Genomic DNA, 17648 nt, shown 5'->3' on the forward strand with positions numbered 1-17648 from the left:
AAATGAGATATCAAGTTGGAACCTTGTACCTGTTGTTGATTATAACAAATGACATCCAAAGGAATTTGCGTCTCTTTGAGGATTAAAAGTCAGTTATCTACGTTTTGATAGTGTATCAAATGGTGTTACACTTTGAAAACAACAAAGTGCGGATGAAGCTACAACAAAAATTCATACGAGATTACGTTATGTAATAGCAACGTGACTTGCAAATTCTAAGGGAGTACGGTACAATCTTTTTCAAGAATATCATATGAATTTTTTCTTACTTCGATCTGTCGTTACGTGATTTGTCGTAATTGACGTGTATTAAAGGGATTGTTAAGAGAATCGGCTCAGGTATGTTAAGCCTATCCCTTCTTTCCTTTTGGCATGATACATACAATACAAACGAAACAAGCAAATGCACAACTTTCATAAATAACTCTATTCATAAAAGTACTAGAAGTGCCTATATTCTTGATTCCTCATGTATCCTATTATTCTATTATTTATTCATGGGTCTCAGAAAATACGTAAGTTGATAAAGTTTATTTTATGATATTAGTCAAAGGCATATTGATTTTATGACATTCCGAGAAATTTTATTAACGCACTTCTTATGTATTTCATGCATTTATACATGTACATTGACCCATGACCAGATGGCATTATATACGTGTATATTATATGTATATGGGATACGGAAAAAAGTTACGGCGTTATATACGCACCACCACCTGATCAGCTGGTATACGTTGATGATTTGCCCACAGTGGCCGAGATGATATGATAGGATGCCCTCAGAGGCTTGATGATGTTATGAACGCATATACCTATGCATGGTATGACAATTATACGCATATGCATGGCATTATAAATATGAGATGATTTACATAGCTATTCAGACTTACATGTTGAGTCTTTTATTCCATGTTTCTCTATGTCTTTTATTTACTTATTTTCATTCCTTACATACTCAGTACATTATTTGTACTGATGTCTCTTTTGCCTGGGGACGCTGTATTTCATGCCCGCAGGTCCTGATAGACAGGTTGAGAGTCCTCCAAGTAGGCTATCAGCTCAGCGAAAGGTGTTGGTGCGCTCCATTGCTCCGGAGTTGCTTATTTGGTCAATATGATTAGGACATGTATTGATTGGTATGGCGGGGCTCTGTCCCGACCTTTATTGTGTTTATCTGCTCTTAGAGGCTTGTAGACATATGTCATGTACGTGAAAGATTGTATGACCTTGTCGGCCTATGTTCAGTGTACGAGGGATCATTTTGGTCGTATAGGCATGTATGTCATATGAATAAGTTTGTATTAAATGTTGGGTCGTCCAATGTTGAGTGTTTCCTCATGTTTTATTCTACCTATCTCACGACTGCCTCTCCGGCTCATTTATCTATGATAGTATGATACGAAAGATGATACTCGGTTGAGTAAGGTATCGACTGTCTATCGCGGCCCATCGGTTTGGGTCTTGACACTATGAGAAATTGTGACTTTATCAAGTATGTTAGAGACCCAAAAGCTCAAATAACAAATCTTCTTCGGTGGTACATGTAGTTTTCTCAAATCACTAATTTCACAATTGTATACTCAGATTCCACCTCCAATTTCTCTCATCCATTTGAAAATCTACAGGAGCAATGTCTTGTTTAAATCCCTTATCGGCGGTGAGGAGTCAGCGGAATTTTCGGTATCTCCGTAATCTGAAACTTTCTCTTTTGATATCTTATACCTTTTGGTGTGGTTATCGTGACTGCATGTTGGGTAAAAAGATTAACCCATGTCTGACTTGGTGGTTTGGGAATATGGATTTTGGGTCCTATTTTCCCACTAAAAGTCATGACTAGAGATGATTTTGCTGTTATATTGTCTGGTGAACATATTTTTCTCTTAATTCATGTCGTTTTTCTAGCCTTATGCAACTCAAAGATCCTGTCCTTAGGAATCATTTTATGGTTCGGATAGTTTTGGTATCTTGTATTGTTGGTCTTATTTGAGTTCAATTTCCTATAATTTTGGTCTTGTTTGAGTTCTATTTTCATATCATCTGTAAGCTTTCTTCCTGTAGCTAATAGAGCTGTAGAATTTAGTTAGTTTTAAAACAGTTCAAGGATTCGAATGCTATAAAAAAATCTTAGCATTTATATTGGTGGTGAATGCCTTATTTGTGTTTTATCCTTTCCATTTAGAAATCATTTGGTTATATAGGAGTACTGATATGGTTCTTCAATGTGTTTAGATGCAATGGCAAACCAAAGTACCATCCATCCATGTGTAGATTTAGACCTCATCTTTGGATTGTATATACGGTCGAAATAGATTTCAGTCTTGGCATGTCCGATCGAATTCGAAGGGTGATGTATCGAAGTAAGATCCCGAAGGGGGAACGAACTAACCTCGAACCCGGGGAAGCCGGTCCGTGTCGAGATCGATATCATAATCAAACTCGAATAAGAATCGAACCATGATGCAGGGTAGACCTATCGTGCTGATAATCCAGAGACCAACTAACATTGACCTGGAATAAATTCGAGGGCTCGAACCAAGATCACAAGTTCGAGCCGAAATCAAGCTCAAACCAAAATCGAGGATTCTAAGCAAGATCGAGCTCGCAGACAAAAGCCGTTGCAATCCCACTAGAGAGAATCTTGGAAGAAATTATGGAAAAACTGACTTATCATAGGTCTCCCACTGAATGTTTATTTTATTATGCTTGGAGCCGAATCCCTCCACTATAAAAGGGCTTGGTTATCATTTCTGTAGGACAAGTTTTCTGAGACTTACATTGTAATAAAAGTACTATATTCTTCTACAGTAAAGAATCGCTCTTTCAGTTTTTTAGATTGATTCTATTTGTCGAATCCTAAGGTTTATTGTTCTTGGTAACCTTATCTAGATTGCATTCTCTCCAATCTACATTTACATTTTATTTATCCTTGCATTTTATATCAAGTTACGCCATATATCCTCGGAACTGCGTATAAATTCAACTCTATCCATTTTTTGGGTAAACAGTTTGGCGCCCACCGTGGGGCCGAGGATAACAGTGGTCATTTGATACAAATCTGGAAAAAAACACGCCATTGTGCTTTGCACTTATTTTTAAAAACATCTTGAATTTCGGGTCAGCTACGAATAACCACCGATCGAATGGCTTCACCGATCGATTACGAAGTCGGCCTTCAAGATGAAACCAACAACTTGGCACCCGAGGCTCGAATCGAAGTACCCGAAATTCGAGCCGAAATACCATTGGATGTCAATTCACAAATAGCTTTGGAGGCGAACCAGCGTTCCGAACCGGAAAGAAGCATTCAAGGCGGTACTCGATCCGTAGCCCGAGACATCCAAAACCCAGGGAAAATCGGGGCCAGCTTACGTATGATCTTCGAGATGCTGCAAGCCCAACAAGTAGTGATAGCTCAGCTACAGAGCCAAACTCGCGCACAAAGCAGGCCGGTTTCCAATCCGCTTCGAGAAGTCACCCCCAGAACAGAGCCTGCCATAGTGAAATCTAACGAGCAAGAATCGGGGACTACTCCCGGAATTACTAAATTGCTCGAGGAACTCACAAAATGAGTCGAAGCCAACGACAAGAGGGTGGAAACGTACAATGCTGGGGTCAACCAAATCCCGGGGGCTCCACCAATGATAAAGGGGCTTGATTCGAAAAAATTCATACAAAAGCCTTTTCCGTCGAGTGCGGCACCGAAGCCAATCCCCAAAAAATTTCGTATGCCCAAAATTCCCAAATATAACGGTACAACCGATCCTAACGAATATGTCACCTCTTACACATGTGCCATAAAAGGCAACGATTTGGAAGACGATGAGATCGAATCCGTGCTGTTGAAAAAGTTCGGGGAGACCCTCTCGAAAGGAGCTATGATCTGGTACCACAATTTACCGCCGAATTTCATCGATTCTTTTGCCATGTTAGCAGATTCATTCGTAAAGGCATATGCTGATGCCATAAAGGTTGCAACGAGAAAATCAGACCTCTTCAAAGTAAAGCAAAGGCAGGAAGAAATGCTGAGGGAATTCGTATCCCGATTTCAAATGGAACGCATGGAATTACCCCCGGTCACAGACGACTGGGCCGTACAAGCCTTCACCCAAGGGTTGAAGGAGCTAAGTTCGACAGCATCACATCGGCTGAAACAAAATTTGATCGAGTATCCAGCGGTAACTTAGGCAGATGTGCACAACCGATATCAATCGAAAATTAGGGTCGAGGATGATCAGTCGGGAGCCCCGTACGGACCCGTTCATCAGAACAGGACAGTTATTAATCAAAAGTAGATCGACAGAGAACAAAGGCCGAACAGAGACCGATATCGACCGTACGTCGCAGATCGGGTGAACAACGGTTCAGCACGCAACACAGTTCGGAACAATCGAACGACTGATCGAGGACAAAATTCTTAGGGGCTTATGAGTTAGAGCGGCTTGGATAAATATGCCGATCCTATAGAAGCACCTCGATTATCAGAATATAAATTCAGCGTTGGTGCATCCGCTCTCGTGTCGGCCATCGGACGCATCAAAGATACTAAATGGCCTCGATCAATGCAGACCGATCCTGCCCGAAGAAATCCAATCAAACGTGCGAATATCATGGTACCCATGGCCACAGAACGGAAGATTGCAAGCAACTAAGAGAGGAAATAGCTCGCTTATTTAACAAAGGGCACCTTCGGGAGTTTCTAAGTGATAGGGCAAAGAGCCATTTTAGAAGTAGGGATTTCAGCAAGCAAAACGAGCAAGAAGAACCGCAGCACGTCATCCATATGATCATCGGCGGCATCGATACCCCTCAGGGACCAATGCTTAAATGCACTAAAACATCGATGGTGAGGGAAAAGCGATCTCGGACTCAAGATTACGCACCCATGGGGACTCTGTCCTTTGATAATGAAGATGCAGAGGGGGTCATCCAACCTAACAACGACGCACTAGTAATATCCGTACTCGTGAATAAAACTAAAATTAAGCGTGTGTTAATCGATCCAGGTAGCTCGGCCAACATCATCCGATTGAAGGTAGTGGAGCGGCTCGGCCTACAGGATCAGATCGTACCCGCAACTCTGGTCCTAAACGGGTTCAATATGGCATGCGAAACCACCAACATGAGACTTTTGCCTTCGACCCTACACCAGGCCCTCAAATTCCCGATGTCGGGAGGTGTCAAAACGGTGTATGGAGAACAACCAGCCGCGAAGGAAATGTTCACCGTCGACGAAGCTAAACCAGTATCCTCACTTTCGCCGATAAAAGGATCGGGCCCGGAAGGAGAACGGGACACCAAATAGCAATCACAGACATCGGCTTCAACCCAACCAGAAAATCGAAGAGGATGGTGATCAAAGGGTCCCTCGATCTTTCGTGATTCCCGATGACTCTTACGCCATAAAATCGATGATCGAGGAGCTAGAGCAAGTCATATTAATCGAGCACTGGCCCGAGCGAAAGGTATACTTGGGAACGGGGTTGAGCCCTGAACTCAGGAAGAAACTCGTTTAATTTCTTATCGATAACATCGATTTTTTTGCCTGGTCCCATTTAGATATAACAGGGATCCCGCCGGACATAACGACGCATCAGCTAAGTTTGGACCCCAGGTTCAGACTGGTGAAGCAAAAGAGAAGACCCCAGTCCGATAAAAAGCACGCATTCATAAAGGACGAGGTAACCAAGCTTCTCAAAGTAGGGTCCATTCGTGAGGTGAAATATCCTGAATGGTTAGCCAATGTAGTTGTAGTGCCTAAAAAAGGAAACAAACTTAGAATGTGTGCGGACTATAAGGATTTGAACAAAGCATGCCCCAAAGATTCTTTTTCACTGCCCAACATCGATCGCATGATCGATGCCACGGCCGGCCACGAGATCCTCACTTTTCTCGATGCCTATTCCGGGTATAATCAAATCCAGATGTACCCGGAGGACCAGGAAAAGACTTCATTTGTCACCAAATATGGAACGCATTGTTATAATGTGATGCTCTTCGGGCTAAAAAACGCAGGGGCTACTTACCAACGCCTAGTAAATAAAATGTTCGAAGAACAAATAGGAAAATCAATGGAAGTTTATATTGATGACATGTTAGTTAAGTCCCTGCGCGCAGAGGACCATTTAACTCATTTGCAGGAAATGTTCGAGATTTTAAGAAAATACAACATGAAGCTCAACCCCGAGAAATGTGCTTTCGGGGTCAGTTCGGGCAAGTTCCTCGGCTTCATAGTGTCACATCGGGGAATAGAGATTAACCCTGATAAAATCAAGACCATCGAAGACATCGTCGTTGTGGACAGCGTGAAGGCCGTGCAAAGGCTAACGGGTCGGATTGCCGCCTTAAGCCAGTTCATCTCAAGATCATCTGATCGAAGTCATAAATTTTTCTCTCCACTCAAAAAGAAGAACGATTTTTCTTGGACCCCGGAGTGCCAACAAGCATTATAAGAACTAAAGCGATATCTATCAAGCCCACCACTGCTTCACACTCCAAAAACAGACGAGAAACTTTGTTTGTACTTGGCAGTATCGGAAGTCGCCGTAAGCGGTGTCCTAGTTCGAGAAGAGCAAGGTACACAATTCCTCATTTATTATACGAGTCGAACCTTAGGAGAGGCGGAAACTAGATTTTTGCTCCTAGAAAAATTAGCACTTGCACTGATAAGCACCTCAAGAAAGTTAAGGCCGTACTTTCAATGTCATGCCATATGTGTATTGTCCACTTACCCGCTTCGTAATATTTTGCACAAACCCGAGTTATTAGGCCGACTGGCCAAATGGGCCGTCGAACTCAGTGGGTACAATATCAAATATCAACCCCGCACGGCCATCAAGTTTCAAATTTTAGCAGACTTCGTGGCCGATATCACACCAACCCTCGTACCCGAAGTTGAAAAAGAACTGTTGAAATCAGGTACATCATCAGGGGTATGGATCATTTTTACGGACGGGGCTTCGAACGTAAAAGGGTCCGGGCTGGGCATAGTTTTGAAACCACCCACGGGTAGCACTATTAGGCAATCTATTAAAACCATCAGGTTGACTAACAACGAGGCCGAGTATGAAGCTATGATTGCAGGTCTCGAGCTAGCTAGAAACTTGGGAGTAGAAGTCATTGAAGCCAATTGCGACTCCTTGCTGGTGGTGAGTCAAGTAAACAAAACTTTCGAAGTTCGGGAAGGTAGAATGCAAAGGTATTTAGATAAACTGCTTATCACTTTGCGCCATTTCAAACAATGGACTTTTACGGAATGTACCACGGGAACAGAATAAGGAGGCCGATGCACTTGCGAATTTGGGGTCGTCGGTCGAGGTAGATGATACAGGCTCGGGGAATGTTGTTTAACTTTCGAGATCGGTAATCGAAGAAGGTCACGCCGAAATAAATTCTACAAGCTTAACCTGGGATTGGAGAAACAAGTATATTGAATACTTGAAAAGCGAAAAACACCCATCGGACCCTAAAGATTCCAGAACCCTACGGACCAAAGCTGCTCGATTCACGTTAGCGTCGGACGGAATGTTGTACCGAAGAACGTTCGATGGACCGTTGGCGGTATGCTTGGGTCCGGGGGATGTCGATTACGTCGTACGGGAAGTGCATGAGGGTACTTGCCGGAATCACTCTGGAGCCGATACATTAGTCCGAAAAATAATCAGAGCATGGTATTATTGGATCGATATGGGCAAAGATGCGAAGGAGTTTGTTCGTAAATGTGACAAATGTCAAAGGTTCGCACCGATGATCCACCAGCCCAGAGAGCAACTCCACTCAGTCTTATCCACGTGGCCATTCATGAAATGGGGAATGGATATCGCCGACCCTCTGCCATCGACCCCAGGTAAAGCCAAATTCATTTGTTTATGACTGACTATTTTTCTAAATGGGTTGAAGCGCAGGCGTTCGAGAAAATAAGAGAGAAAGAAGTTATAGACTTTATTTGGGATCATATCATATGCCGATTCGGAATACCCGCCGAAATAGTATGTGACAATGGAAAACAATTCGTTGGCGGCAAAGTAACAAGATTCCTCGAAGACCACAAGATAAGAAGGATGCTATCGATGCCATACCACCCCAGTGGGAATGGGCAGGCCGAATCAACAAACAAAACTGTCATTCAAAACTTAAAGAAGAGGTTGAACGACGCTAAAGGGAGATGGAGAGAAATCATGCCCGAAGTCCTTTGGGCATATCGGACAATGTCAAAATCCAGTGCGGGGGCGACCCCGTTCTCCTTAGTATATGGGTCCGAAGCATTGATACCAATCGAAGTTGGTGAACCCAGTGCCAGATTTCAATTCGCGATGGAAGAATCAAATAACGAGGCTATGAATACAAGCCTCAAACTATCGGACGAAAGGCGAGAAGCTTCTCTCGTCCGAATGGCCGCCCAAAAGCAGCGAATCGAAAGATATTATAATCGAAGAACCAAGATCCGCCATTTCAAGCCTGGGGACTTAGTGTTGAGAAAAATTACCATCAATACCCGAAATCTAAATGAAGGGAAGCTAGGACCGAATTGGGAAGGACCATATCAGATACTAGAGAACATCGGAAAGGGGTCGTACAGGATCGGCGTTATAAACGGCAAACAGCTATCAAGCAGCTGGAATGTATCACATCTAAAACGGTACTACTGCTAAGGTACAACCTTTCCATATTCGTTTATATCTCAAAACTGACCCCTGCATAAGTCCGAACAAGGGATGGATCTCTCGCTAGAAAGCACGCGTTGCACTCTTTTTCCCTTAGACCGGTTTTATCCCAAATGGGTTTTTCGGCAAGGTTTTTAATGAGGCAACCATTGATCGTGCAGCATTTATGACAATATCCGAGGTCCCGCAAGAAAGTTATTTCATAGCAATAGGGTCCCAATAGGAAAAACTGTAAGAGCCAAATAGTCGAAGCGAACCATGCTCATATAGATTGGCCCGAACCCAGGCGTGTAATAACGTGCGAAGAAAGTTCTCTTCTCTATCGGCATCTTATATCCAAAAAAATTCCTCTATTTTGAGATTTATTGTGCAATTAGAATTATGATACATTCAACCATTAAGCCTACGGGCTACATTACTTCGAGTTCGAATCATTCACTCGACCAAGCCTACGGGTTATTTTTATTTCGAGTTCGAGCAAACACTCACTCGACCATTAAGCCTACGGGCTACATTACTTCGAGTTCGAATCATTCACTCGACCAAGCCTACAGGCTATTTTTATTTCGAGTTCGAGCAAACACTCACTCGACCATTACGCCTACGGGCTACATTACTTCGAGTTCGAACGACTAAGCCTACGGGCTACATTACTTCGAGTTCAAACCATTCACTCGACTAAGCCAACGGGCTATATTACTTCGAGTTCGAATCATTCATTCGACTAAGCCTACGGGCTACATTAATTCGAGTTCGAATCATTTATTTGACTAAGCCTACGGGCTACATTAATTCGAGTTCGAATCATTCACTCGACTAAGCCTACGGGCTACATTAATTCGAGTTCGAATCATTCACTCGACTAAGCCTACGGGCTACATTTTCGAGTTCGAGCAAACACTCGCTCGACCATTATGCCCACGGGCTATATTTCTTCAAGATCGAATCATTGACAACTAATAAGCCTAAAGGGCTACATTGCCCCAAGTTTGAGTAAACGCTCGCTCGGTTATAGAGGCTACGAGGTCCAAATTTGATTAAGTTGTTTAAAATATTGTGGAAACATTCATAAGGCGAATAAAGTCCTCGCAAGACTAGAAACAAAAATAGAGGCAAGTCGGCAAAAGGGGAGATATGTCTATACACAAATTTATCTGCATGGGTGATTACAACGTAAAAACTAAGAACTAAATTTCTCGACCGGGAGCGGTCTCTTCTTTTTCAGGTTCCCCCCCATTTTCGAATCCGCTCTTGCTCCCATCGTCGTCGTCATCACTATCAGAAACCAGAGCTTCAGCATCAGCTTCGAGTTCTTTTGCCCTTTTTATCTCTTCAGCGAGATCGAAGCCGCGAGCATGAATCTCCTCGAGAGTTTCCCTTCTAGATCGACACTTAGCAAGTTCGGCGACCCAATGCGCTCGACTATCGGCGGACTCGGCTGCCTCTCTTTCCTGGACTTGGGCAGCTTCAGCATCGGCCGGATAGACGGCCACGAGCGCATCCGCATCGGCCTTTGCCTTTTCAGCATTGGATTCGGCCTTGGCGAGTACAGAGGCCAGCCGAGCCTCAAGCTCCTCAATTCTTCTTGCTTGAACCAGGCCTTTTTCCTTCATTTTCTGAAGTTGGGTTTCGGATGATGATAACTGGGCTCGAGCAGTCTCTTTTTCTGCAGCAAAGCGGTCCATACCTTCTTTCTACCGCAAGAACTCCATCCTTATCACGTCGACCTCCTCACGAAGCTTCCCGATCATCACGATTTTTTGCTGCAGCTATGAGATCGAAATGTTAGCTATCGTTCCGGTATCAAGCCCATAGGCTTTCAAAAGCATCATTACCTGCTCAGACAAATCATTCTGATATCGACAAGCCTTGGCCAGCTCAGCTCGGAGGTCTTTTATTTCCTCCTCTCTCTGCCCTAAGGAAAGTCTAAGGGAGTTCCTCTCGTCAGTAGCGCGGTGTAGGTCGGCCGCGTATTGATGCAGCTCATTCTGGGAATGAGAACATTGTTCTCGATGGACTGTCGCTGACTACAAAGAAACAAGAAGCGAAGTTAACGAAAAACGAACATAAAGATAGTACCGACAAAATAATTTTAAAGGCTCACATGATTCAAAGCCTGCCGCAATCCGTGAAAAAGATCTGATTCATCACCGGCACCGGCAACATCCTCAATACCGGTAAACAGGTCACGAAATGGATTTTCTTCATCGTGAGGCCTGTCTAGATCGAGGGCTCCCAGAGCTTGAGCTTTCCGAATCACCCCTGCGGAAAAAGCGGGAAAGGTAGGCGAATCCTCGATCGCTGCTGCCCCAAATGACTCGCTTGGAGCGTTCCCCTCAGCTCGGAGGGGTTCGAGGGGCTCTTCAATCGTATCCCCTGCCGGGTGACTCCGATGAGAGGCGTCTTCGACATCCGATAGTTCGGAGACTCTACCTGAATCTTTCTCCGATATATCTTCAGTTCGAGGCGGAGCCTCATAGAGCATCGTCGATCCAGTCGGCGATGAGGCATCGGTGGCTCTCTTCGTTCGGACCGCCAGCGCGGACTCGTTGTTCTCTTCTTCTTCTTCTTCTTCATCTTCATCCCTTAGACGCAGAACGGATTCCACGGTCAAAGGAATGACATTCTTGTTCGGCTTACGAGCCGTCCTCTTCTTTGGTTTTGGATATTCGGGAACCGAGGCTCTCTTCCTTTTATTTTCCTTCACCGGCTTTGGGACAGAGGTCGAAACATCCTCCTCATTGGACATGAGCCTCAAGACCGCGTCTTTACCCAAACCTGCATAAGGGAAACCTTATAAAAAATATTTTGAGAAATGCCTCGTTTAGATCATCAGAGTCTGAGAAATGAGCTTACCGTGATTTTTGGCCTCCCACCGACCCTTTGACAAATCATGCCATGAGCGCTCTGCGTATGTAGAGGTCGAAACAAGAGCTCGTACCCAGTTCTTGAGATCGGGGACCGCTCCAGACATCTAAGGAACCGCTACATCACAAAAGGAGGAGTGTCGATAAGAGAATAAATGGAAGAACAAAATAAATGCAACAGCAAGATCTCACTTACGTTTCATATTCCACTCCTCGGGAAAGGGCATCTTTTCAGTCGGAATCAGGTCCGAAGTCCTTACTCGAACGAACCTGCACATCCAACCCCGGTCCATGTCCTCGTCAATACTCGAGAACAGATCCTTGGTAGCCCGACGCTGGAGTTTTATTAACCCTTCTCGAAAAAGTCGGGGATGGTACAGCCGGATAAGATGATCGAGGGTGAACGACATCCCCTCGATTTTGCTCACAAAATATCGGATCAGGATAACGATCCGCCACAAAGAAGGATGGACCTGGCCTAGGGTTACCTGATATTGTCGACAGAAGTCAATAATGACGGAATCGAGGGGACCCAAAGTGAAAGGGTAAGTATATACATTCAAAAACCCTTTCACATAAGAAGTGATATCTTCGTCAGGGGTAGGTATTATTACTTATTTTCCACCCCAATTACAATCCTTCTTCAACAGATCGAGGTGCTTCTCGGTTATCGAACACATGTACCTCGATACCGGCTCACACCGGCCAGGGCCGATGAACCTTTATCAACCTTAAAATCTGAAGTAAGGACGCACGCCTCGGGAACACACTCCTCAGGCCGTGGTTCTGCCGGTGTCGAATCGGCGACACACTGTGAAGATGAAGCCTTCTCTTTCTGAGGAATAGTTTGCGATGTTTTCGCCATTTTTGAATTCAAAAGTAAGGAATAGAAGAAAGTGACATAGATTTGGTAGAATTGAAGAGGGGTTTTTGCGGAAAGAAATCACAGCTTTACTGGTAAGTTGGAGAGTACGAAGAAGAACTTGGGAAATTTTGGAAGATATAAGATGTAAAAATGGTAAAAGATAAAAGTAAGGGTTATTTATAGGTTCAAACGATGGCGGTTCAGTATCAGCAATGGCCGACCACTGCCTGACATGCATTAAATACCTTGAAAGACTAAACTGACGGGACAGTTACCGGATGTGTCATGGTCGAACCCGATGAAAACGACAAGATATAATCCGATCGAGCTGTTGAAAATCATATCGTTTCTCGCCATATTCTTTCTGAGAAACGAGGGGACTATCTGTATATGGTCGAAATAGATTTCAGTCTTGGCATGTCCGATCGAGTTCGAAGGGTGATGTATCGAAGTAAGATCCCGAAGGGGGGACGAACTAACCTCGAACCCGGGGAGGCCGGTCCGTATCGAGATCGATATCATAATCAAACTTGAATAAGAATCGAACCATGATGCAGGATAGACCTATCGTGCTGATAATCTAGAGACCAATCAACATTGACCTGGAATTAATTCGAGGGCTCGAACCAGGATCGGGCTCGAACCAAGATCACATGTTCGAGCCGAAATCAAGCTCAAACCAAAATCGAGGATTCTAAGCAAGATCGAGCTCGCAGAAAAAAGCCGTTGCAATCCCACTAGAGAGAATCTTGGCAGAAATTATGGAAAAGCTGACTTATCATGGGTCTCCCACTGAATGTTTATTTTATTATGCTTGGAGCCGAATCCCTCCACTATAAAAGGGCTTGGTTATCATTTATGTAGGACAAGTTTTCTGAGACTTACATTGTAATAAAAGTACTATACTCTTCTACAGTAAAGAATCGCTCTTTCAGTTTCTTAGATTGATTCTATTTGTCGAATCCTAAGGTTCATTGTTCTTGGTAACCTTATCTAGATTGCATTCTCTCCAATCTACATTTATATTTTATTTATCCTTGCATTTTGTATCAAGTTACGCCACATATCTTCGAAACTGCGTATAAATTCAACTCTATCCATTTTTCGGGTAAACAGATTGTTTGCCTCTCACAGCAATCATTGCCACTGTGATGGCTTCCATTCTTATTGAAACACGAAGTAACGGAGGACAAGTCTTCTTATGATCGACTGGATTGAGGCGGGGAGCAAATCTAGTGGGAGGTGAACCAAGTGGGCTTCCGGGTGGAGGAGGAGTAACAGTCTTCCCCTTCTATGAACATCCACCATCACCACTCGCATCTCTTCTTACCAGAGCATACTAATGCTTCCAATCTTGTCATCTTCTGATTGTTTCAATCGACGTCTTAAAGTTATTTTTCTAATAGTTTTTTATTTCTACATAATTTGAAATCATCTCAGTTATGATTCAAGTTGTATGATTTGGTTTCATTTTGTGCATGTGTTTATTTTTGTCAAGTTTTGTTTAGCATACTTGAAACATGACTTGAATATTGTTTAGTCTTACTAGTTCACAAATGTGTCTACTTTGTTATTGTTGTCTTTGCACTTTTAATTAATTAACTGATTGCCTTTTTAAAAAAATAGGAATGAATAAAAGTTGGTTGAATATTAGGAATATAGTTGACCAAACGTATAAAGATGGAGTCGGCGGCCTTCTCAATCGGGAGTTCAGTCAACCAAGGGTGAGCATTATGATTCCATGTCCTTGTAAAGGGTATATAAACACCTTGTTCAAGCTAAGCATTGGTGTAAGAGGAGACTAGTTGAGGAACGGTTTCTAGGATTCTTATGAAGTGTGGAAATTGCAAAAGAAATTGGAAGAGAAGCCTGAACACGTGAATGTAGAAGTAGATAAGAGCATCCAAGACAATTGGCTGCTTTTACGACCAGAATGCAATAGGTACTTGCTCTTGCTCCTTCTTGATAAATTTTTCTAGTTCTACTAGAATTCTGGTGCTATTTTATTTGTATTTTGGTGTCTATTGTAATATAATTGTCTATATCTGCATTCGTTTATCGGCATTCTGGTGCTATTTTATCAGTAATGTGGTGATGATATTACCGAATCTATTTTATCAGCATGTAATGATGATATTGCTGAATTCGTGTGCTATTTTTATGACTTAATCCAGATAATTAACCTTTATATCAAAATCTTTAATAAATCAAGCTTTAATCACTGCATAGTGCTATATATAGCTTCAATTTAACATATAGTTGTTGATTTTCCTAAACCTACAAACTTGCCAACTCCCAGTTTACTACCAAGTTATAAATGCAGTTAGAGTGTTACAATGTGATTTAACCTGATCATTAAATGATTCTGTTAGGTATAAAGTTGTATTGCTATTTTTATTTTGAAGAGGATATGGATGTTTTGAGATGGTTGTCTGGTAGGGAGATCAGTAGTTGTGTTTTACGCATAGTCCAGTGTGGCAGCTTACTTGTTTGTTTTTGCAACTTTAGTGTGGCAGCTTACTTGTTTGTTTTTGCAACTTTATTGCCTTTTTCCTGGTCAACTTTGGATCTGATCGAAGGTTGGGAAGATTAGTCTATATCACTTTTATCATTGCGTTTATCTGCATTTTCAACATATTAAGCTAAAGATAATTCTATATGCTTGCTTCTGGCCTCTGAATATCATAGTGCTACGATACCTATGCAATTGATCTGGGTAAATTTGGGTGTAGATGGATAAAAGAAACTTGTTAGCTCATTGCTTTCGCTTTAAGAGAACTCTTGTAAGAATTGCTGGCTACTTCATTTGTGCACAATACTGTCTTAAGAAAATTCAGTGCTCTTTTTTGTTGCCTTATTCTTAGTTATGTTGTTTGGGTGTTTATCAAATCAATTCGTTTATTTGGTTTGCTACACTTTGACATGTTATTGCATGCTTGAAAGGCTAAATTGATGATGAAGCTTAAAAGAGTTCTCATTCAACCCCTGGATTACGTGTGCCATGTGATAACAAAAGATTTATTAATTTATGTTTGGGAGTCTTGAAGCTTTTTTTATATTTATCTTGAATAGTTGGGTGATATTGTGTTTAGTGTTGCTAAGATTTATCTTTGAATGTGCTGAAACTATTGTCATTGATTTATAGTCTTATGTGCTTTATGTCACCCCTTTTTCTATTAAGCATTAAATTATGAGAATTGTCAAAGTGATCATGTGTTTTTCCTTAATAACAGGGACAAGATTCTTAAACGATGACGTCCACCAAGGAAGAGATTGAAGGCGCGCACCGAATATTTTGTGTTTTTGGTCATATGTATATAGCAAGGCTGGCAAGTGGGCCGGTTCAGGACCGCGGGCCAAACGGCTAAACGGGCCAGGACTGTTTGGTCCGGTTTTAGCGGGCCTGGTCCGGTCTCATGGGCCGGTCCTATGATTTGGGCCCGTTAGGCCCGCCAGGGCCCGGGCGGGCCTAGCGGGCCCAACGGCTATTTTTTTTTTTTAAAAAAAATTTAAAAAAAAAAAAACGTTGGGCTGTCAAAAATAGCCGTTGACTATTTCATAAATAGCCATTTAACTCCTCAACTTTGTTTTAATCCCAAACTTTTTATAATTACACTTTTTCCCTATTTTCAACTATAAATACCCCATCATTATTTCATTTTTTCTTACAAAATCATCAATCTATCACAATCTCTCTCTAATTTACTTCTATAATTGCTACTATTGCTTACTTTATTGTTATAATTTGTGAATCAATTGTGAAGTTGGTGAATTGAAGTCTTCAACGATAATCAATTTCCAACAAGTTGTTCGTCAATTCGGTAAACTCGTTCAAACTCTTAAGTTTTAATATTATAATTTTGTTTGTTTTATTTACTTTGCTTGATTAATTAAGATGGCTTATTCCTTAAAAAATATGTTTAGTAAAAATGAGGAAAAATCGAAGAGTGGTGAATCTAGTGGCCAATATGTTCCTCCTCCACTTCCCCCGGCTCCCCGACCCAAACATGTTACCCGTCCTATACCTCCTATTCTTAATAGCGATAATAGTTTATTACAATTTACCGAGAGTCAATTTTTCCATAATATTGCACCCGGTGAACAATTAAACCATGAATATATGAATGCTCTTTATGGTAATCCAACTATTGATGAAAATGATGATGAAGAAATAGATTTTGATGAAACGCAACCGGATGATGATACACCCACTAGTCCTGCTCCTGAAGTTAACCCAACTAATAATAATCTAGATGATCCCCGTCTGACCCTCCTATTAGTGCCCCTACTTTTTCTAGACAACCTCCTAAATGGGCAGAAACATCTCTTGTTTGGCAATTTTTTACTCAACTAAGAGAAAAAAATAGGGCTAACTGTAAAACTTGTGGCAAAGAGTTAGTTTTTCAATATGTTAGAAGTCGGGGTGTTGGAAGTCGGAGGGGACGGGAAATTTGACTAGACACATATTGCTACACCCTCAAGATAAAGCTAGATATTTTCGTATGAAAGCTTTGGCTGAGGGACAAGTGCACCTAGTCAGGCTGACCTTAGTACCGGGTCAAATCAATTTCAACCGGGAATTAACACTGTTACCGGTGGTATTTTATATTATGATCCAAAAAAGATCGGGAAGAATTGACAAAAATGGTCACTGTTATGTGCTTACCCTATAGTTTTCCTTCTAACCCCCACTTTGTGCATTATATTAGAAAAATTTATAATCCTACTTATAAAGGTTTTCCTCGCACAACCGTAAAGAGTGATATTTATAAATATAAACATGAATATGAATAATATTTGCGCTATTTATTTACTCATATAAATTATCATCTTGCTATTACAACTGATATTGGTAGAAGTGGTAATGACTGTGATTACCTTACTGTTACCAGTCATTGGATTGAAGAGCATTGGATAATGCAAAAGTGCATTATTGCTTATAGAATAATTAATTCACGTCACACAGGGCAGTTTATTTCTAGCACGATTGCGGATATTTGTAGATATTTTTGCATTAGTGATAAAATAATGTCAGTTTCAATGGATAATGCTACTAGTAACACAAATGATGTAGCCTTGCTTACCACTATACTAAGTCCTGTATTTAGTAACATTTTTCATGTTAGATGTATTTGTCATATTTACCATTTAATTGTGAGTGATTGTATGCGAAATTTAAATGTTAAAATTGAAAAGGTTAAAATGGCTCTTAATTGGCTTTTTTATTCAAACCGTAGAAGTAGATTTAGAGAA

General features: G+C 41.8%; 1 long non-coding RNA gene across 2 annotated transcripts; it reads left to right on the plus strand.

The window, feature by feature from the left end:
• The first annotated feature begins 1470 nt into the window (after nucleotides 1-1470).
• Nucleotides 1471-16212, plus strand: LOC117279263 (uncharacterized). 2 transcript variants are annotated; one of them, XR_011407850.1, is made up of 4 exons: nucleotides 1471-1495; nucleotides 1588-1683; nucleotides 14022-14337; nucleotides 15629-16212. It is a non-coding gene; the product is annotated as an uncharacterized lncRNA (long non-coding RNA). The 2 variants fall into 2 exon arrangements; XR_004509678.2 differs by lacking the exon at nucleotides 1471-1495 and having other exon boundaries at nucleotides 1504-1683.
• The last annotated feature ends 1436 nt before the right edge of the window (nucleotides 16213-17648 follow it).

This window comes from Nicotiana tomentosiformis, chromosome 5 (assembly GCF_000390325.3).
Source record: "Nicotiana tomentosiformis chromosome 5, ASM39032v3, whole genome shotgun sequence".
NCBI lineage: Eukaryota > Viridiplantae > Streptophyta > Magnoliopsida > Solanales > Solanaceae > Nicotiana > Nicotiana tomentosiformis.